Source organism: Lathyrus oleraceus, chromosome 5 (genome assembly GCF_024323335.1).
Source record: "Lathyrus oleraceus cultivar Zhongwan6 chromosome 5, CAAS_Psat_ZW6_1.0, whole genome shotgun sequence".
In the NCBI taxonomy this organism is placed as follows: Eukaryota; Viridiplantae; Streptophyta; class Magnoliopsida; order Fabales; family Fabaceae; genus Lathyrus; species Lathyrus oleraceus.
Window position 1 is genome coordinate 388,148,331 of NC_066583.1, and position 24,738 is coordinate 388,173,068.

Here is a 24,738-nt window from a genome sequence, read left to right on the forward strand (position 1 = left end):
TGGTGCCTCCCACATCCTTGAAAAATCGAAAGTGTTTTTTTATGTATTCGGAGATGCATCTCCGAATGCATCCAAAATCACATCAATCTTCTCTTTTTTGAGTTTCACCCCAGTTTTAAAACAATATGGTTTGAAAATACATCTTTGTATACTGTTTGGGTGTATCCGGAGATACATCTCTAAAGTACCCCCTACACTCATTTATGGGATTTTATAATTCATGCAACTGATTTAAATAAGAAGTTAATGATATTTTCGGCGATGCATCTCCGAAAATGTTCAACGGGAAATTTGATAAAACATCAACTTGCATGATTTTTTTCTTCATGCTAAAAACATACTCCATTGCGAAATTCTTAAAAAAAAATCCTCTCATTCTCGATCAACTATTTAAAATCAAAACATCATTCTTGTATTTCATCACTTCAAATGGAGCAAAACAAGTTGGAATTGTAGGTAAATATCATGTCTTTCATCCTTAATTCTTTGCATTAATCTTATCTTTGAGCTGAAAAATGAACGTTGAATCTGAATATGCATCTCTGGACAAAGTTAGGTGTGACCCGAATGTGCATATACGCATTGTCCTGTTAGATTGAATTTCAACATTGTTTTTTTGTTATTGGTAGTAATAGATATGGTGCACTCGAATATGTTTCCCAAAGTTATTGTGAGTGTGGGTGTTAAACTGGTCAAAGTGAAATATGATGTTAAACCTGATGAAGTGAATGATGATGTAAAACCGGATGATGTTAAACGCGGTGCTCGACCGATTATTGTCGAGGTAGATGTTCGTGCATAATTTACAAATAAATAAGTGCTTATTACTCGTGAACATATGCTACAATGGTTTCATATGTAGGAACTAAGGAAAATTGTATATCCAAAAATAACAGATTTGAAACCATCGTCAGAATTGGTTAAAACAAAAGGTGCCTCTAAAAAGGTCAAACTGACACAAAATGAGAACTCCACGAGACAGTTTCCTTCATAATTTGAACATATTAACTTACATTTTTCGGATTCCCCGACTCTAAGGTCCCAAAAAAGTGTTTTCAAGGGTGCTCACATTAGAAAACCATCTCCTGCACCTTTATTACCAAAAATCAAATATATTGAAGAGATGCAACTTTTTATGCCCAAATATATTGAGTGTGGATTATAGATGTTGAAGATGACGACAATCGTGTTTTCGAGTTCTTTCAGGTTTGCTCGGTAAAGGAGAAGACGACTATCAATTTGTTCGTCGTAATCTTATACAAGAGATAATGACACATAGGAAATCATACACAAAGTTATATTGGAACAAAACAAATTATGATGCAATTCTCGATGCTTCAGTTCATTGTATTACGAGTTCGGCTCCATTCGACAAATGGATGCGCTTCCTAGAAATAGGACACCTTATAGTAAGTACTTATGATGAGGTGTGTATTTATTTAACACGATATGGTTTCTCCGAAACATTCTCTCCACTTCTGAGTAAGCCACCTCAAAATTCATTCGAACGCATCATGCGTTTTGATTGACTATAAAAAAATATTTTGTTCAGGTTTATTTGAAACCGGAGTGTCCTATACCAACGACATCACCCGAGTGGACGACACATTTCACACAAAATATTGAAACATGGTCGGATCACTTTCTATAAAGGATGGAAGAGTTCACTGTAATACCCTAACTTTAATATTTTTTACTAATTTTTGAAGTGTTTATTTGTATATTGTTCATAATAAAAATTGTGTAATTTTGGTCTTTGGGAGATATAGGGATATTGTAGTAACTTAATAATTAAGAAAAAATATAGAGTTTGAGAATAGAGAAATAAAATAGGATTTTATTTAAATTAATTATAGATAATTTATAATAGTAAGGATTTTTACTAAATAATTGTTTAAGTAATTCAATTATTTAAATAAATATTTAAATGTTAAATTTATTTAGAAAATAAAATAAATATTTGGGATTACTTTTATTACCGTGTGTTAGTGTAAGAAGGGATGTGTAACCAATTGAGAATAATTTTGGGATATTTTAAAATGATTAATTAAGTGATATCAGTTAAAGTACTAATTTATATAACATTTTAAATTAATAGTAATAATTTGGGAGTTAGTAATAGTATATATATATATATATATATATATATATATATATATATATATATATATATATATATATATATATATATATATATATATATATATATATATATATATATATATATATATATATATATATATATATATATATAAAAGGAGCATATTGGGTGGGGATGAAGTCTTTTGAGAGAGAAAAAAATTAAAATTTTGGAGAGAGAGGAACGTCAAGAAATTGTAAAGCTTCGTTTAAGATAAATGAGATTTTTTTTTTATAGTAAGGTGTTTTTATATTTTTTGTTTTTGTGTGTCTCTGTCGTTGTATGTTTTGTGTTTTGGTCAAATGGAATTTCCCTACCTCCATATCTCAAAAGTGTTAATATTGTAAAATTATTATAATATATAGATTATAGATATAATTGGAATAATTTTGGTATTGATTGTTGTTAGTATTATGTGATCAAATTAGATAAGTCCTATTTGATCACTATTTGTTTACTTATAAATTTTTGATGATTTTAGAAAATTGTTTTTTTTTAATTTTACAAAATTCTTTTTGTAATATATGCTCCGAGTTATTTTAAAAAAAATATTATGTAGATGATATAAATGATTGTGTGATTCAACTGACAACAGGGTCGGTCATGTGCATGGGCCCCAAATATTAGAGGATCCATATTTTTGAAAATTTTAATTTTTTTCAATAAATATTAATAAAAATAAATAAAATGTTATTAAAAAAATTCAATAATTGAAAAAAATATTATGATAAAAACTCATTACATACAAAAATTAAGATTGATCAAAACTTAAAATAATTATAATTAAATTTATTTTTAATTAATATATAATTGTATTTTTAATATATATATTTTAATTATTATAATTCTGTTTTTAAAAAAATTAGACCCATTTTTATAATTAGAACGGGACCTCCGATATAATTGGGCCGGCCTGACTACAATATAATAAAATGTCAATAATATATAACTATATATTTTCACTTTTTGTTTTCCTTTAAAATAAGTATTGTAATATCCATTCATAATTTATATTAACATAACATTCTTTTATTGTTATATTCTAATAATATTGTCATCTATTGAAATTCTAACTACAAGAAAGGGTATTTAATTATACTTGTAAGTGCCTGAAATGAAGTTTTCATACAAAGTTTACAATCTAATTATGATTTGGTTTTAGAAAATATTTGATTTATTTATTCAAATTGAATTTATTGTAAATAATACATATATTAAAAACTTTGAGATTTTACTCTGATTCAAACTTACATGTTTGACATGATCATGTTTCACAGCATACAAACCCAAATATATTTATTTTCTTGAAAAATAAATCTAAACCTCTCTAAGATAAAACATGTCGACATGAATCTTTTCATGTGTTTTCTAGTATGTCCAACTAGGCTGTTACCATAAAATTCACATGTTTTGAGAAATAATTTATTCTTTCCAAACCCTTTTTTAGACAATTTCTTTTTATTAAAATATTTTTTTTATAGTTTTCGTTTGGAAATATAATAGAAAGGAAAGTTTGAGTCACATTTTTGAAGTAATAGAATTAAAATATTATTGCAATTGGTGATTATTTTTGGAGGTCTTTTATTGGTGATATATGGTTCATACTCGGAGCCTATTATTGATGAATAATTGACTAAATAACTTTTGGTGATTTATATTGGCTTGGGTGCACTACTTTGTTTGAACACTAACATTTCCATGTATGCATATACATTGGAGTTAGGTGAGACTTCAGTCCATCTGATGGCCTCAGATCTATTTGGTGGGATCTTTAGTCTAATTGAGAGACCAGAGTCGGGTCTCATATCTATTTGGTGGGGATTGTTGATTCAAGCGAGGGATCAGAGACCGTGGAAGAAATCAGTAATATACCTCTGATATCCACAAAAATTTGGTACCACATGCATATAGGTGAAGGAGTTGGTGCATAATAGCATCGCATATATTGAGGATGATATATGTGTTTGTATTAGTGTATATGTCTGTGTATTAAATTATTATTATCATTTTATTGCTAAATTTCATCGTTATTACTTGTAAGTGTATTCTCACCCCCTTGTTTGTTTTGTTGGATTGACTTTTTACAATATTGTATAAGTAATCAGCAAGAATGATAGAGTGTGATGATCGCGAGATGGCTTCGACGCCTCTCAGCATTTATCAATTTTTTTTTATTTTAGTCGAATAAATGCTCTGATCTGTAACATCGGGTATTTGGGCGCTTGTATTTTCATGTTTGAGTTGTAACTCTCTTTTATGGAGTTTTCAGAAATATTTTTATTCAGACTTATGATATGTCTTTATTTTGACTTCCGGTGTGAATTAACTAATTGCATCTTTATGTATGAGAGTTTTTGATGAAGTAACATCCCATGTATGATTTCATCATTAAAATTAAAGTTTGGGGTTTAAAGTGTTATATAGTGGTATCAGAGAAGGTCGGTCAGTTCGACCATGTTGTTTGTGATATTAATTATTCCTGGTGTACGACATGTGTGTGAACGTTATCGATATAATGTTTGTTTTAACAGTTGTTTACTGATATATAGAGAGATGGTTGTAAGAAATGATCGGTTTATTGCTGATAACTTGATAGCTTTGACTCTAGTGTTGCAACCTTAACAGAACCCACAGGTTGAGGATGCTGGATCCTGTGGACTAGATAGGGTTATGAGGAACAAACCACCAACCTTTAAAGGAAGGCATGATCCACAAGGTGCACAAGTTTGGTCGTAGGAGATCGAGAGAAAATCTTATGGCATGTGTAGATACCTAGACGATTCTTTATGGTGCTTATATGTTGTTTGAAGAAGCAGAGTATTGGTGGGATAATGCTAGACATAGGTTGAGGCTAATGGTATAGTGATTACTTGGGCTGAGCATTTTTGGAAAAATATTTCTTGGTTGATGTTGTTGCACCCCAAAATTTGCCCTCTATTTTTAACTCTAACCAATTTTTTGTTTCACATTCATTTGCATCATCTTCATAGCATAACATTTATTTTTCTCTGTCTTAATATTAGCCGGAATAATTTCTCGGAATTTACAAACAGACGGGTCAAATTAACTTTTTAACTGTGCCTAAAATTAGTCAACGAAAAAATGTCAAGTTTAAGTTTGCAAATGTCGGTAACATTAATCTGCGGTTCACGTGGTTTAATTTGACATGCTAAAAATATTTTTACGACTATTTTTGGTCATATGTTGATCAGTCTGAGCAGTTTAAACGGTCATAATTTTTATTTCAAAATCCGACCAAACGCTGTATTTTTCCGAGTCATTTATTTCGCGCTGATTATTTTGACGTGTTCATTTTATTTTTTCGAGCATTTTGGTGCCCGACTTTTATTTTTTTTTTAGTCTATTTATTTTTATATTGGGTCTAGAATAAATAAATAGGTTAATTAGTTTTTATTTTAATTTTAACTATTTTAATTATTTAATTTTATTCAGTTTTTAATTTAATATTGGGTTTCAAAATAAAATTAGGCCCATTATCATTAACCTAATTTGTTCCTATATATATTTACTAGCATGACTGATAGAGTAGGGGGAAAGACAGAACAAAGAAGAGAAACTAAGAGAAGAACTGACAGAGTTCAGAGCAACCTCCAGAGGCAAACCCTCAGATCGCTCTGCAAACCTCACGGGTGCAACTCAATTTCAATCGATCCTCCCCAATCAGGTTTGCCCTATATCCATCATCTTTATGCCTTCAATTTGAATTTTCTGAATATATGAGGTATTATGGGTGAATTTGATACCCTTTTGATGCATGTGTTTGACAGGAGGTTTACATTTTGATTTGGGGGCAACCCTTGATTACCTTTTTTTTCTCTAACCTGTTTGTTGAGTTTCTTTTTTGTGAGGGCTCACATGACTCTTGCAGAGATGGTTTGCGTGGTTTTCCACTTTATTTGTAGGATACCACCTGGAGGTTTCTTCCGATTACCTGTGCTTAATGGCTTGAGATATTTGTTTGTGACTGCTTATTCCAAAGGATGAGAGACTACTTGGATCATCAATATGATCTCAAGAGGGGAACTCCCAATGTGGTTTTATTTTCTTTTCCCTTATCTCTTGTATGTTTAGGAATTTAACCCTTTTTTTTCTCTCCATTCTAACCCAAGCCAAAACTTTTTTGTGCAAACAATAACTTTTGTTTTCAACATTAGAAACCTAAGCCTTATGCTTTTGATTTTCAAACTTATTTTTTATAACACTTATTTTGAATTGAACCTTTTAATCCACTTTAACCGTGTTATTTCCTCTAAACCATAAACTTTTTCTTAAACCTTAACAAACCTTATTATTATTTCCTATTTTCGCTCATTTTTATGTTATTCATACACTGTAACTGCTTCGCCCTTGTAATATTTTAAGTTTTAACTTGTAATATTTTCATTTTTACTTTTCGCCATCTTTATTATGTAACTGCACCAAAACGTTGTAATAATTAGGATTTTATTTTCTGCCATTTATTTTCTGCCATTTTATTTTTCTGCCATTTATTTTTCTGCCATTTAAATTCCTGCCATTGATCCTATATTAACTGCGTGGTTTAGTAATGTAGGGCGTGAAAACCTACTAAATTAATTATTCAATATTTTTTCTATAACCTTTATATTTTTGTAAATAAATAATAAATACTAACTATTTTAATAACTTTTTTTATTACTTACTTATAATACTAAATCCTTATATATTTTGTAAATAAAATCTAATTGACCATTTTTCTAATTGAATAATAATAATAAACCTATTAATCTAATAATTTGATATTTTCTATAATCTTTATTTATTTTGTAAATAACTAACTTAATATTTTTCATATAACTCTTTTATTTTATAATTTGTACATTAATGTATTTTAAATTCTTTTCTTATTACTAATTTATTTTAAACTCATATTTTTCTAATAACTTCTAAAAAAATCTAACTTGGTTAACTTAAAATAATTTCTTTTAAAATTCTAACCTTTTTATTATCACTTTATTATTATTTTATTATTGCTTTATTACCATTGTTTACTTATTATTTTATTATTATTTACTTTTATCTATTCTATTTTTGCTTCATTATTTTCCTTATTTTAATTTTGTTTTATTTATAATATTAGGAACAAATGTATAGGTTGTAAATTTATTCTTTCTCGCCTGATTATTATGTATCTGTCCCATAGCCATGTAATAGTTTAGGAATTTATTTTTCTTGCTTTTATTTTTGTAAATATTTATTGCGTGGTTAGTAATTTAGGGAGTGCAAAAAACTAACTGTAAATAATTGAACTTAGAAAATTAAATTCAAGACAAATATCTGAAAAATAACACTCACACACGTAAGTCGATCTTTGATCGCCATCTGTACTTCCTAGGGTATTCCTCTTGGTTGCCTTCTTTAAATGGTCAAGTCCCTCGAAAATAGGGGTGTCTTAAGCAAAGTCCCTTCAAACAGAAAAATCATCAAGTCCCTATAAACTTAAAAGATCAAGTCCCTACGAGGTTGCCTACGATATAATGATCTTGTCCCTTCGGTAAATATGATGATAGTCCCTACGAGTTGCTAAAGACACCCCTTATGTTGCCTTCATTGACCATACGATGACCCTACGCCCGTCCCTTAAACACATCCAAGGTAATGACTACATATTCCTTAATAATAGGGACAGTCTTACCATTGAAAGAATATACGAGAACACGAAAGACTTAATCTAGGGTAGGTATCTCATAGTTACTTACTCACACTTTTCAAAATTACTTTTACACCTCACAATTTCTAAACTAGGCTTTGTATACACCCATACGAGGGTCATTACAAAGTACTTAAAGAAAATTTTCTAATCACACACTACACTCTTGCAAACAAACAAAGTGAGCTAAGTAACTAAGAGCCCATGGATAACCATGGATATAAAGGGTGCTAATACCTTCCCTTTGTATAACCTACCCCCCGAACTCAAAATCTGTTTAAGGTCTTTCCTGTTCTTTTATGTCCTTTCCTTTTGGATAAAATAAAAGTCGGTGGCGACTCTTGCTATCCGCGACATTTGCTTTCCAAAGCAAAAACACACAAAGTCAGTTCACCGTGTGACAGAACTGGCGACTCTGCTGGGGACTTAATAAAAGAGGGGTACCCTTAGGAATTAGATCACTTTAAAATTGTTTGCCTTGTTTGCTTTATACTTATCTGTTGGGTGCTCTTATGTGTGAAAGACCCTAACCCGGATCTAGTGTACCTTAGGTAAATGGCAATAGACCAAGGAAACTGTACGGCGTATATCGATATGGTTGATCTGGTGGCCATAGTTAGTGTGACTTCTTGGTTGGTGCTTATGTTCCTTAAGCAAGTTGAGGATAATATGAGGCTGCCATATGTTGTCAATACACTAACTGGCTTTTAGAACCCTAGTCATCCCATCTTGGCCTTTAGAAAGTAGTGAGATAACCGGCTTTGGTGAAGACTGAAGTTGGTTGATACTCGATACTACACTCATTGAGATCCTAAACTTGGAGGGTTTTGGTTGGCAAGTAAGTTGCCTACTGAACAACCACCCTTGTGAAGGATCAATGATTTTGAATCCCTTAGAACCTGGTTACTTTTGTAGGACAGGATGAATCAACTAAACTTCAGGGGAGGGTACTTACCTTTAAACCTCATGCAAGCCTTCAAACCTAGGGTTATTGTGTGACTTGTTTGTGTGTGCCACATGTTTGTGATTGAGCATAACATCATAGCATCATCATGCATCATAAGCATAGCGTTTTCACTAACCATTTCAAGGACCAAAGGATTTATCTTTGTTCTTTGTTGCAGGTCATGGCTTCTGCTCGTAGGAATACTATCCGGATCAACTTTGTAGGAATACCTCCTAAGCTTAAGGAATTGGTCTCTCAAGTTTCTGAAAACTCCCAGTTCATCAAGAGGCATGGTCACCTACTGGATCTAGTCACCTCAGGGTTCAATGAAGACATGATGAGTGTCCTGTTTCAGTTCTTTGACCCTAAACATCATTGCTTCACATTTCCCGACTATCAGCTGGTTCCTACAATGGAAGAGTTCTCCAAGCTTCTGGGTATACCTATTCTTGATCAGAAACCCTTCACAGGCTTGGAAAAAGAGCCTAAACCTGAAGTCATTGCTGCAGCCTTACATTTAAAGAAATCAGACATTGTCCTAGAAACAAGGAGTGGAGTTAAGGGTATTCTTGCTAAGGTATTGATGGAGAAAGCTCAAGTATTCCTGAAGGCTATGAGTTATTATGCTTTTGAGGAGATCTTAGCCCTATCGATTTATGGCTTATTACTGTTCCCCAACCCAGACCAGTTCATAGACGTACACGCCATCAACATATTTCTGACTCGCAATCCAGTGCCTACATTACTTGGAGACATCTTACACTCTCTTCATACCTGTACTACGAAGGCACGAGGAACTCTGATGTGTTGCATACCTCTATTATCTAGGTGGTTTATTTCTCACCTTCCTCGATCAGTGATGAAGAATGAACAAGGGTTCAGGTGGTCCAAGAGGATTATGTCACTTTCTCATTCAGATATTCGTTGGTGCTCTAGATCTATGGAGAATGTTACCATCATTGACCGTTGTGGGGAGTTCCCTAATGTGCCATTCCTTGGCATAAGAGGGGGCATTACTTACAACCCTTCTTTAGCTCTACGTCAGTTTGGTTACGCTCGGACTGATGGTCCTCATGACATGCTTATTCAGGGTATTGTGTTCGACTACGACAACGATCTTCAAGGTTACCGTCAAAGGTTCATACGAGCATGGGGTAAAGTGAACAAGGTTGACAGCAAGACTCTGGAACCTAAGTACACTATTCCTATGGAACCATATCTCAATTGGGTACGATCTCGTGCTCAGACTCTTATGATGCCATATCCTGCTATCCTGCCAGTTACCATGGAGCCTGTTGCTGAAGGAGATACTTCTTACATCATTCTTCATCCAGACATGCCCACTGACATGGAAGAGTTACAGAGGTCCTGGATCCAGTTGAAGGAGCAAAGAGATACTTTTGAGACTCATTATAAGGCAAGTCAGGAAAGAATCCTGGAGCTAACAAAACAACTTCACGAGGAGCGGAATCTCAACTCATACCTCAACACAAAGAGGAAACGTCCATGGGAGACTTAAAACCCCATTTTTTTTATTCATTTCATTTTTATTGTAAGCCCAAGGGGCAAACAAGTTTATTACTAATAAAAGTTTACTTTTTGGTGGTTTAAACAAATTTAAATCCTACGGTCCTTGAAAACATTGCATAAGCATCTACATACCATATTATTGCATCACAGGTTTCTTATGAACAGGTATCTTATCTTCTCGCTGTTTACCTCAGAAATGGCTCTTGAACAGACTGCCAAAGATCTCCAGGCTCAGAATGCACAATTCCAAGAGTTGATTCTGAACTTGTCCAAGGGGCAAGATGAGTTGAAGACATTGCTGGCTAAGCAGAAGAAGAAGACTAGAAGATCAAGAGGCCTTATCAACCTGGGAAGAAGATTCAAAGGCCCTGTCAAGATCACTTCCAAGGGTCCTATCAAAATTACTGCTGAAAGCCTGGTGAAAACTGTTGTTGAAGTTAGAGTGCCTCCCATGATTATTACCACTCCTGGCCCTATTCCTTATACTTCTGATAAAGCTATACCCTGGAATTACGGTTCTGATGTTTATATCCATGGTGTTAAGCAGGAACCTTTGACTGATACACCTGTTACTGATGATAACCTTGATGTTGATAATATTGTTGGATCTAGTAAGATCACCAGAAGTGGAAGAATTTTCTCTCCTCCAGCTACCTCAAAAAATACAGTTCCTCCAACTACTACCTCCACTTCTGAGCCAAGTACTGATGCTCGAGGCAAAGGTCCTGTGGTTGAACCTGTGCAAGCTGAAGCACCGACTGCTGAGAATCTCTCTAAACAGATGGAAGAAGTGTTGAAGATCATTCGTAAGAGTGATTATGATATTGTTGACCAGTTGGGGTATACTCCCTCCAAAATTTCCATGTTGTCTTTGTTGTTGTGTTCTGAGGCTCATGCTAAAGCCTTGATCAAATTCTTAAGGACTGCTCATGTACCAAATGAAATTTCTGTGGATCAATTTGAAAATTGTGTTGCACATCTGACTTATGATAATGGGTTAGGTTTTTCTGATGCTGACTTGACTCCTGCCAAAAGAAACCATAACAGAGCTTTACATATCTCCATTGAATGTAGGGGCACTACCTTGTCTCGTGTGTTGATAGACAATGGCTCTTCATTGAATGTACTTCCCAAAGAGGTTCTGAACAAGCTCAGTCCTGAAGATGCTGTGTTAAGACCAAGTAATATAGTGGTGAGAGCCTTTGATGGTTCAAGAAGAGTGGTGCATGGAGAAATAGATCTCCCGATCAAAGTAGGCTCTCAAGTCTTCGATTCTACCTTCTATGTAATGGATATTCGTCCTGCGTACTCTTGTTTGCTTGGGCGCCCCTGGATCCACGGGGCAGGTGCTGTGACCTCCACTCTACATCAGAAGCTGAGATATCCAGTGAAGGGAAAGATCGTAACCGTTTATGGAGAGGAAGAATATATGGTCAGTCATGTGAATACATTTAAGTATGTTGAAGTGGAAGGTGAATATGTTGAGACTCCTTGCCAGACATTTGAAGTAGTTCCTTGGGTCGTTCCCGCTACTGAAGCTCCTCCTGTGGTTAAAAGAATTCCTGTGGTTACCAGAGTACCTCCTACAATGGCTTCCCTCAAAGATGCTAGAACTGTGGTTGAAGAAGGTGGTTGTACTATTTGGGGTCAGCTTCCCGACATTCCTTACAAGTCTGACAAGTTTGGTTTGGGTTTCACCGCAGAGTCCCAGAAGGCTGTTCGTCGTGCTCGTGCTGTTCGTATCACCAATCAAGGGAACATGAAAGATCAAATCAATGCTGTGGGTGACTATAATGAAGACTACAATCTGGATAACTGGATTTTTCCTACTGTGGGTGATGGGCTCAACAATTGGAAGACTGAAGACGTTATTCCTATCTCCTTTAGTCAGGAGTAAATACTATTACTGTGTTGTTATTTTTTAAGCCTTGTGCCTTACCCGGGGCACAATGGTATGCTTGTTTCGGGATGTCATTTCATTTGCATACTTCATTCAATAAAAATCAATGGACGTTTCGTTTTCGTAAATATTGGGCTCTTTGTTTTTCTTTTATTTTATTTTCATCAGCTATGTGTTCTTACACACACCCACATCACTAAAATACAGATCCTCATCCACTCTGGATCCTGTTGATAACAGTTCTACTATTGCCAATTATAATTTCGAGAATCCGATCTATCAAGCTGAATATGGAAAGGATGAAGATTGTGAAGTACCTGTAGAGCTTGCTAGGTTATTACAACAAGAAGAGAAAGTTACACAGCCGCATGAGGAATCAATTGAGGTTGTAAATCTGGGTACTGAAGTAGACAAGAAAGAAGTCAAAATGGAAGCAGGCTTGGAAAACAGTGTCAAAGAAAGATTGAGTCGGATGTTACGTGACTATGTAGAGGTTCGCTGGAAAAATCAAGAAGTATCTCCAAGAACCTATAAATCTGATGCCACCAGTTGAAGGAAGACCTCTAATCATGTATTTGACCGTGTTAGAAAATTCAATAGGGTGTGTGTTGGGGCAACATGACGAGTCTGGTCGAAAAGAGCATGCAATATACTACCTTAGCAAAAGGTACCGACTGTGAAACAAGATACTCCCAGCTCGAGAAAGCTTGCTATGCTTTGGCTTAGGCTGCTCGCCGACTAAGACAGTATATGTTGAATCATACCACTTTATTGATTTCTAAGATGGATCTTATCAAATATACATCTGAGAAACCTGCTCTCTCCGGAAGAACAACAAGATGATTGCTGAACTCTGCACGCAGTTCAAAATAAAACACCATAACTCTTCTCCGTACCGGCCAAAGATGAATGGCGCCGTGGAGGCTGCTAATAAGAATATTAAGAAGATCATGCAAAAGATGACAGTAACATACAAAGACTGGCATGAGATGTTACCCTTTGCTCTTCATGGTTATCGCACTTCAGTGCGCACTTTGACAGGGGCAACTCCTTTCTCTTTGGTCTACGGAATGGAAGCCGTGTTACTAGTGAAGTTCAGATTCCCTCTCTAAGAATCATGAAAGAGGCAGGTTTAGACAAGGATGAATGGATTCAGACTCGACTCGACCAGATAAATTTGATTGATGAGAAGAGGTTGGCAGTTGTTTGTCATGGTCAGATGTACCAGAAACGGATGATCAAAGCTTTCAATAAGAAGGTTAAGCCAAAGGTATATCAGGCTGGTGACTTGGTAATCAAGCGTATCATACTACCACAGGGTGATCCTAGGGGCAAGTGGACTCCTACATATGAAGGACCATTTGTGGTCAAAAGAGTATTCTCAGGAGGTGCCATGATGCTTACTACTATGGATGGTGAAGACTTTCCACAGCCTGTAAACGCAGACATAGTTAAAAAATACTACGCATAAAAAGAGACCCACTAGGTTGACTGGCCTAGGCAAAAATAAGGGCATCCCGGCAAACCAAAAGGGTTCGGGCAAAAATTAGGGATATATATAAAAAAAAATGTACACCCGGCAAGTCGAAAACCTGAAAAGGCGGCTTGGGCAAAAAAGGGTATCCCGGTGGATTGAAAACCTGAAAGGGCAATCCAGGCAAAAGTTAGGGATTAAAGCGTATGACTATGTCTCGTTTGGATCACCCATGTAACTTCAACTGATGGTGCTACCTAAATCAAGTTCAAACAGATAAAGATCAATCCAATCGTTTCTGTCTCAACAGCAGAAGATGAGATATTTGAAGATAATGGCAATAGTAGAATTGAAACTCAATAGGATCATTTTTCACATAGCTGTTTTCTTTGTTTTATAAAAAAATTTACGACGAATTCCTCTTACTAGGATTTCTGTCTCCTTGTACAAACTTGCCTATGTATAGGTCACTTTGTGATATAAATAAAATTTCATCTTTGAATCCAGATTTACTTTTACTCTATTTACATAAGCGAAAACGTCCATTGGTTGTGTTTAAATGTATGTATGCTTTTGAATACGATTGGTGTCTACCAGAAATGCATAAAATGCAGTAATAGTATTTACTAAGGACGAGCGAAGGTAGTAGTTCAACGAAGCTTCGCCGGTTCATCCCCACTACAAATCCCCAGTAGAGCAAATCTATCTTTATAGATACTTCGAATTACGTCTCCCCTTGAATTTATGTCCATCTCTTTTATCCTCAGTCGAGATACTCAGGAACTTATTCCTTCAATAGAAGTACGACGAACGAATACGGGAAGTGACAAATACTATACTATCAAACAAGACGGGAACGAGTTCCTCATATTCTTCAGCAATGAATCGGGATTTATTTTCCCTAGACAGCAGTTGTTATACAAAGATATCCGGACGCTTCAGGCCGCATGATTCATACATACATCATTTACATCATACCATAGCATATCCATAAGTGCATAATACATTTACTTAGATGCACCATGCCATGCATGCATACATATTGCATAAACTAACCTTTTCCTTGCAGGATGGTTATATACAGATAAAATACTATCAACAATTTACAACAGGTCAGAAACGATCTATACGAAGATCTAGTGCTGATGCTTAATCATTACTCAAGGTGTCCTTGGATAGTAGGCAAACGGTCTATACGAAGATCTATTCCCTAGTCCAGGATATTTTCAGGAGATTTCATCCTGACACTCTTTTGTTCTTGGATATTAGGCAAACGGTCTATACGAAGATCTATTCCCTAGTCCAGGATATTTTCAGAAGATTTAATCCTGATATTCTGTTGTTCTTGGATAGTAGGCAAACGGTCTATACGAAGATCTATTCCCTAATCCAGGATATTCCCAGAAGAGATAATCATCACGAAGATTTATTTCTACTGGTCTATTCAACAATTCAAAACAGTTCAGAGACGATCTATACGAAGGTCTAGTGCTGATACTTAATTCAGAAAGAAATCGCCACGAAGATTTGGTTCTGACACTTAAATTAAAAGTATGTTCTTAGATACGATTCAGAGACGGCCTATACGAAGACCTAGTACTGATATCCAGTATCAACATCAAGATATTATCACCTCCTGATATTATGGATGGCATCTATAAGCCCATCTCCAGTTCTTCTAAGTGGCATCTTCAAGCCCACTTAAGCATATACAACCAGTCATCAGTGTTACTTTACGCACCGGCGAGTGCAAATTTTTGGGCTTTTGTGTTCAATCCCCTTCAACCTTCCAAGTCACGAATGGCACACAGGCCAATCTAACTCCTCAGGTTTCAAAAAATTGAACAGGGGCAGCTGTTGCACCCCAAAATTTGCCCTCTATTTTTAACTCTAACCAATTTTTTGTTTCACATTCATTTGCATCATCTTCATAGCAAAACATTTTTTTTCTCTGTCTTAATATTAGCCGGAATAATTTCTCGGAATTTACAAACAGACTGGTCAAATTAACTTTTTAACTGTGCCTAAAATTAGTCAACGAAAAAATGTCAAGTTTAAGTTTGCAAATGTCGGTAACATTAATCTCCGGTTCACGTGGTTTAATTTGACATGCTAAAAATATTTTTACGACTATTTTTGGTCATATGTTGATCAGTCTGAGCAGTTTAAACGGTCATAATTTTTATTTCAAAATCCGACCAAACACTGTATTTTTCCGAGTCATTTATTTCGCGTTGATTATTTTGACGTGTTCATTTTATTTTTTCGAGCATTTTGGTGCCCGACTTTTTTTTTTAGTTTATTTATTTTTATATTGGGTCTAGAATAAATAAATAGGTTAATTAGTTTTTATTTTAATTTTAACTATTTTAATTATTTAACTTTATTCAGTTTTTAATTTAATATTGGGTTTCAAAATAAACTTAGGCCCATTATCATTAACCTAATTTGTTTCTATATATATTTACTAGCATGACTGATAGAGTAGGGGGAAAGACAGAACAAAGAAGAGAAACTAAGAGAAGAGCTGACAGAGTTCAGAGCAACCTCCAGAGGCAAACCCTCAGATCGCTCTGCAAACCTCACGGGTGCAACTCAATTTCAATCGATCCTCTCCAATCAGGTTTGCCCTATATCCATCATCTTTATGCCTTCAATTTGAATTTTCTGAATATATGAGATATTATGGGTGAATTTGATACCCTTTTGATGCATGTGTTTGACAGGAGGTTTACATTTTGATTTGGGGGCAACCCTTGATTACCTTTTTTTTTCTCTAACCTGTTTGTTGAGTTTCTTTTTTGTGAGGGCTCACATGACTCTTGCAAAGATGGTTTGCGTGGTTTTCCACTTTATTTGTGGGATACCACCTGGAGGTTTCTTCCGATTACCTGTGCTTAATGGCTTGAGATATTTGTTTGTGACTGCTTATTCCAAAGGATGAGAGCTACTTGGATCATCAATATGATCTCAAGAGGGGAACTCCCAATGTGGTTTTATTTTCTTTTCCCTTATCTCTTGTATGTTTAGGAATTTAACCCTTTTTTTTCTCTCCATTCTAACCCAAGCCAAAACTTTTTTGTGCAAACAATAACTTTTGTTTTCAACATTAGAAACCTAAGCCTTATGCTTTTGATTTTCAAACTTATTTTTTATAACACTTATTTTAAATTGAACCTTTTAATCCACTTTAACCGTGTTATTTCCTCTAAACCATAAACCTTTTCTTAAACCTTAACAAACCTTATTATTATTTCCTATTTTCGCTCATTTTTATGTTATTCATACACTGTAACTGCTTCGCCCTTGTAATATTTTAAGTTTTAACTTGTAATATTTTCATTTTTACTTTTCGCCATCTTTATTATGTAACTGCATCAAAGCGTTGTAATAATTAGGATTTTATTTTCTGCCATTTTATTTTTCTGCCATTTATTTTTCTGCCATTTTATTTTTCTGCCATTTATTTTTCTGCCATTTAAATTCCTGCCATTGATCCTATATTAATTGCGTGGTTTAGTAATGTAGAGCGTGAAAACCTACTAAATTAATTATTCAATATTTTTTCTATAACCTTTATATTTTTTATAAATAAATAATAAATACTAACTATTTTAATAACTTTTTTTATTACTTACTTATAATAATAAATCCTTATATATTTTGTAAATAAAATCTAATTGACCATTTTTCTAATTGAATAATAATAATAAACCTATTAATCTAATAATTTGATATTTTCTATAATCTTTATTTATTTTGTAAATAACTAACTTAATATTTTTCATATAACTCTTTTATTTTATAATTTGTATATTAATGTATTTTAAATTCTTTTCTTATTACTAATTTATTTTAAACTCATATTTTTCTAATAACTTCTAAAAAAATCTAACTTGGTTAACTTAAAATAATTTCTTTTAAAATTCTAACCTTTTTATTATCACTTTATTATTATTTTATTATTGCTTTATTACCATTGTTTACTTATTATTTTATTATTATTTGCTTTTATCTATTCTATTTTTGCTTCATTATTTTCCTTATTTTAATTTTGTTTTATTTATAATATTAGGAACAAATGTATAGGTTGTAAATTTATTCTTTCTCGCCTGATTATTATGTATCTGTCCCATAGCCATGTAATAGTTTAGGAATTTATTTTTCTTGCTTTTATTTTTGTAAATATTTATTGCGTGGTTAGTAATTTAGGGAGTGCAAAAAACTAACTGTAAATAATTGAACTTAGAAAATTAAATTCAAGACAAATATATGAAAAATAACACTCACACACGTAAGTCGATCTTTGATCGCCATCTGTACTTCCTAGGGTATTCCTCTTGGTTGCCTTCTTTAAATGGTCAAGTCCCTCGAAAATAGGGGTGTCTTAAGCAAAGTCCCTTCAAACAGAAAAATCATCAAGTCCCTATAAACTTAAAAGATCAAGTCCCTACGAGGTTGCCTACGATATAATGATCTTGTCCCTTCGGTAAATATGATGATAGTCCCTACGAGTTGCTAAAGACACCCCTTATGTTGCCTTCATTGACCATACGATGACCCTACGCCCGTCCCTTAAACACATCCAAGGTAATGACTACATATTCCTTAATAATAGGGACAGTCTTACCATTGAAAGAATATACGAGAACACGAAAGACTTAATCTAGGGTAGGTATCTCATAGTTACTTACTCACACTTTTCAAAATTACTTTTACACCTCACAATTTCTAAACTAGGCTTTGTATACACCCATACGAGGGTCATTACAAAGTACTTAAAGAAAATTTTCTAATCACACACTACACTCTTGCAAACAAACAAAGTGAGCTAAGTAACTAAGAGCCCATGGATAACCATGGATATAAAGGGTGCTAATACCTTCCCTTTGTATAACCTACCCCCCGAACTCAAAATCTGTTTAAGGTCTTTCCTGTTCTTTTATGTCCTTTCCTTTTGGATAAAATAAAAGTCGGTGGCGACTCTTGCTATCCGCGATATTTGCTTTCCAAAGCAAAAACACACAAAGTCAGTTCACCGTGTGACAGATGTGCATGGCAAGAAAAAGGTTGAATTCCTTGAACTTAAGTAAGGAAATATATTTGTTGCAGACTATGCTGCCAAGTTTGAAATTTTGTCTAGATTCTGCTCTCACTATAATTGGGCGGAGGCTGAAATGTCTAAGTGTATCAAGTTTGAGAAATGATTATGCCCAGAGATTAAATAATTTATTAGATATCAAGAAATTCATCAGTTCTCCGTGATGGTTAACAAGTGTCGTATCTATGATGAAGACAATCGTGTTAGATCCCCCCACTACAAGAGTGTTAGTGGCAAAAGAAATGATAATCAGAATCATGGGAAGCCTTATGTTGTTTATGATGGTAAAGGTAAACAGAAGTTCCAGGAGCAGAATAATGGTAGGAAAAGTCAAAGTGGGAGAGGTGATACTTCAAATGTGGTGTTCTTGGTCATCGTATTTTAGAGTGTATTGCGGCGACATGTTACAAATGTGGGAAGGTTGGGCATAAGGCTAATGAGTGTAAGAGCGTCGCAATGGTTTGTTGTAACTGTTGAGAGACTGGTCACATCAGTACCAACTACAAAAAATCTAAGAAGACGCATGATATAATAGTTGGAGGATTTTTTTTTTCTCTTAGATCTTATACGAAGTACATGCTTTATTAATAGGATTCATTTAATTACTATCATTGATACGGGTACTACTCATTATTTTATATTCGTTGATTGTGTGAAGAGATTAAATCTCATTGGGTCCCCTATGGGTGGAGGTATGATAATTGATACTCTAGTTAATGGGTCGGTGACCACTTATTCAGTTTGTTTGAATTTCCCTCTGATGATATATGGTAAGTACTTTGGTATCAACTTAGTCTACTTAACATTGAATAGGCTTAACGTTATTTTAGGGATGAACTTGCTTGAGTTCAATTGTATGTATATCAATTGTTATTCCAAGGCAATGTTATTTCTTGAGTTCGTGGAAGAGAAAGATCCTTTATTCATATTGGCCATTAAGATGAAAGAATTCTTGAAAGATGAAGCCCAAGTGTTTGCGATGTTTTCTTCTTTATAAATAGGAAGTAAGACATCAATGGTTGATCTACCAGTGGTGAAATAATTTCCAGAAGTATATCCAGATGATATTATTGATCTATTGCCAGAGAGATAAGTTGTGTTTTCTATTGATGTAGTGTCGGGCACCAGACTAGTATCAATGACATCATATAAAATGTCTCCAGTAGAGTTAGAAAAATTAAAGAAACAATTAGAAGACTTGCTTAAGAATAAATTTATCAGACCAAGTGTGTCTCCTTAGGACGCTCTGGTGTTATTAGTGAAGAAGAAGGACAGTAGTATGAGATTATGCATTGACTATCGTCAGCTGAACAAAGTCACTATTAAGAATAAATATCCTCTTCCTAGAATCAATGATCTTATGGACCAATTGGTTGGAGCATGTGTTTTTAGCAAGATAGATTTGAGATCGGGTTATCACCAAATTCAGGGAAAAATGAAGATATCTCAAAGACTACTATTAAAACTTGGTACTGTAACTATGAATATGCAGTGATGTTGTTTAGAGTTTCTAATGCCCCTGGTGTGTTTATGAAGTATATGAACATAACTTTCCATCCTTATTTGGATAAGTTTGTTGTAGTTTTCATCGATGATATCCTAATATATTCCAAGTCAGAAGAGGATCATGCAGAGCATCTCCGTATTGTGACTCAAGTTCTGAAAGAGAAACAATTGTTTACCAAGCAGTCTAAATGTGAATTCTGGTTACTTAAAGTTAGTTTCTTGGGTATGTGATTTCCAAAGGTGGTATAGTGGTGGATCCTTCGAAAGTAGATGCAGTATTACATTGGGAAGCTCCGGAGATTGTTACTTATATTAGAAGTTCCCTTGGACTAGTCGATTACTACAGAAGATTCATCGAGGATTTTTCCAAGCTAGCTTTACCGTTGACTCAGTTGACCCGAAAAGGCTAAGCATTCGTGTGGAATATCCAGTGCGAGGAAAGTTTCTGAGAATTTAAGAGGAGGTTAACTATTGCACCATTTTTAACCTTACCAAATGCAAAGGAGCCATTTGTAGTATATTGTGACGCATCCAAGATAGGGTTAGGTGAAGTACTTATGCAAAATGGCAAAGTAGTGGCTTACGTTTCCCGACAACGGAAGGTTCATGAGAAGAACTATCCTACACATGACTTAGAATTGGCAGCAGTGGTTTTTGTATTGAAGATTTAGAGAAATTACTTGCGTGGTTCTAGGTTTAAAGTATTTAGTGATCATAAAAGTCTAAAATATCTTTATGATCAGAAGGAGCTTAATATGAGGTAGGTGAGATGGTTAGAGTTCTTGAAGGATTTCGATTTTGGTCTGAATTACCACCTTGGTAAGGCCAATGTTGTAGTTGACGCTTTGAGTCAGAAGTCATTACATATGTAAGCCATGATGGCAAGGGAACTGGGGTTGATTCAACAATTCAGAGACATGAGCTTAGTATGTAAGGTGACTCCTAGTAGCGTGAGATTGAGTATGCTGAAGCTTACTAGTGGTTTTCTCGATGATATCAGAGAAGGTCAGAAGTTGGACATAAACTTGGTAGATCGACTATCTTTCGTTGGTCATGGTGGAGATAAGGATTTTAGAGTTGACGATAATGGTGTGTTGAAGTTCCTTAATAGATTATGTGTGCCTGATGTGCCGAACCTGAAGCGTATGATTCTTGAGGAAAGTCATTGAAGTGGCTTGAGTAATCATCCTAGGGCTACTAAGATGTACCAGGTTCTGAAGAAGATGTTTTGGTGGTCGGGTATGAAGCGAGATATTGCTCCATTTGTTTATGCTTGCGTGACTTATTAGAAGTTGAAGATTGAGCATCAAAAGTAGTTTGGTATGATGCAATCATTAGATATACCTGAATGGAAGTGGGACAATATCTCAATGGACTTTGTGACTGGGTTTCCGAATACTGTGAGAGGAAGTGATTTGATTTGGGTCATTGTTGATGGGTTGACTAAAACGCCTCATTTCATATTGATTAAGATCAGTTTTATTATTATAGAGGTTGGCTGAGCTTACATTGAGTATAGTTTCCGACAGAGGTCCGAGATTCACTTCCAAATTTTGGGAGAGCTTACAGGAAGCTCTGGGTGCTAGAATGGGGTTGATTTTTGCATATCATCCACAAATAGATGGTCAGACCGGGATGACTATTCAGTCTCTGGAGGATTTATTGAGGTCTTATATTCTGGAGCAGGGCGGTGCTTAGGACAGTTACAACTATCATTCTAGTATCGACATGGAACCTTTTGAGGCTTTATATGGTAGGAGGTGTATGACCCCCCCTTATGTTGGTATGATTTTGGAGAGAGTGTTGTACTTGGACCTGAGATTGTACAATAAACGACTGAGAAAGTTAAAATGATATGAGAGAAGATGAAGGTATCTCATAGTAGGCAGAAGAGTTATCACGACAAGCGGAGTAAGGATCTTGAGTTTCGAGAATGTGATCATGTTTTTCTGAGAGTCACTATTGTGATCGGTGTTGGATGTGCTATGTAGTCTAAGAAGCTTACTCCTCGCTTCATTGGACCATATCAGATTACTCAGAGGATTAGATTGGTTGTCTATCATGTGAATTTACCCCCATCTCTCTCGAACCTGCATGATGTTTTCCATGTGTCACATCTCCTGAAGTATATTCATGATCCGTCTAACGTAATCCAGATGGACGATGTGCAGGGTCAAGATAATTTGATTGTTGAAGCATCTCTTATTTGAATTGAGGATAGAGAAGTGAAACAACTTCGTGACAAATAAATTGTTCTTATGAAGGTTGTTTAGGGAGGACCTACTGGAGGTTGTATAACTTAGGAGCCGGAGAGCCGGATGAAGGAATCCTATTTAGAGTTGTTTTCACCAGGTAATTTTCGAGGACGAAAATCTTTTTAAGTGGGGGAGAGTTGTAACATACCAATAAATAAATAATGATTTTTACTAATTTTCGAAGTGTTTATTTATGCATTGTTTATTTTATTATGAATAATGATGTATTTTTGGTGTTTGGGAGATATAAGGGTATTTTTGTAACTTAATAATTAAGAGAATTATAGAGTTTGAGAATAGAGAAATAAAATAAGATTTTATTTAAATTATTAGAGATAATTTATAATAGTAACGATTTTTATTAAATAATTATTTAAGTAATTTAATTATTTAAATAAACATTTAAATGCTACATTATTTAGAAAGTAAAATAAATATTTGAGATTATTTTTGTTACTGTTAGGAATTACATGAAGTTAGAATTATTTAATAGAGGGGGTAAGTGTAAGAAAGGGGGTGTGTAACCAGTTGAGAGTAATTTTGGGATATTTTAAAATAACTAAATTAAGTGATATTAATTACGATAATAATTTGTATATTATTTTGATTTAATAGTAATAATTTATATATATATATATATATATATATATATATATATATATATATATATATATATATATATATATATATATATATATATATATATATATATATATATATATATATATATATATATATATATATATATATATATATATATATATATATATAATCGTTAGAGATTTGTTTATATTATAATCGGTAAGGAGCGTATTAGGTGGGAAGGAAGCGACACTTTTGAGAGAGAAAAAAGAACCAAGGCTTTGGAGAGAGAGGAACGTCGAGAAATTGTAATTCTTCGTTTAAGGTAAAGTGGGATTGCTTACAATAAGATGATTTTGGGCAAAAGGATGATAAGAGTTTCCTTACCCTCTCATCAACGAAAAAGGTCCTTGTATGTTAACCCTATTAAACATGTTTTTATATTCTGTGTTGTTGTGTTTCTGTATGTCTGTGTTCTTGTATGATATCTGTTTTGGCCAAATGGGGTTTCGCCAACTCCTATAGTCACTGACCCATGATAGTATCTCAAAAGTGTTAATATTGTAAAATTGTTATAATATATGTATTATATGTATGATTGGAGTAATTTTTGTATTGATCATTGTTACGATATGTGATCAAATGCGATAAGTCTTATTTGGTCACTATTTGTTGATCGATAGGTTTATGAAAAAATTGGATGACCAAATGGGATTTGGGAAAACCCTTTTTAGTCAATTTACAATGAAATTGGTGTGGTACTGTCGCTACTAGGGTTTCAGGAGCGAGGAACCGAGACTGAACAAAAGGATTTCCTATCGAAGGCAAAATCAAAAGAGTCACCACTGAATTTTATTTGGTTTACCTCTATCGGAGAGGATAGGAAAAATAGTCGATAAAATCCTCAAAGAGAAAAGGTGCACACAAGAAGTGCAAGGATAAAGAATCGGTCTCGCAACCGAAACTTGGGTTCAGAAGTCGGTTACACAAACGGAAGATATTAGCACCCCTCACGTCCATGGTACTCCATGGGAACCATTTGGGTTGTTTACATATGCGAGTATTTATCACGATTATTGTTTTATTTTCAAAAGAATTCATAAAAAGAATGATGAGACTCAGTTTTTTTTATTATTGTCCTCGCCAAGGATTTTGGTCCTTATGCCTATGTATCACTCACCGGGGATGAGGAATCAGAGCTCCGTAGTTCGAAGTAGAAAATGTTTGTGTGTTGGTTGATTTTACCTTTGAGAAAAGGATTTTCGGAATGGTGTCCTAAGACACAAAAAGATTAGGTTTTAAGGGGTGTGTTGATTTTACCATGAACAAGGGTTTTATGAAAATAATGTTTATGATTAGATTGCACTAAAGTCTATGGGCGAAGGTGAATATTCTAGACAACAAATCAAGCGTCTTGCGTCCAAAATAATCAGAGTGAGGGTGGAAATGCTCTGTTCTCACTCATTCTCCACCACTTAAGGCTCGTGGCGCACAATACTAATCGTAGTTTTAAATATTTTTGAATTTGATTATGAAAATGCCACTTGACGTTGAATCAAGGGTTTGCTTATTTTGATTATGAGATTGGGTAATGCAACATGCATGCAAAGTAACC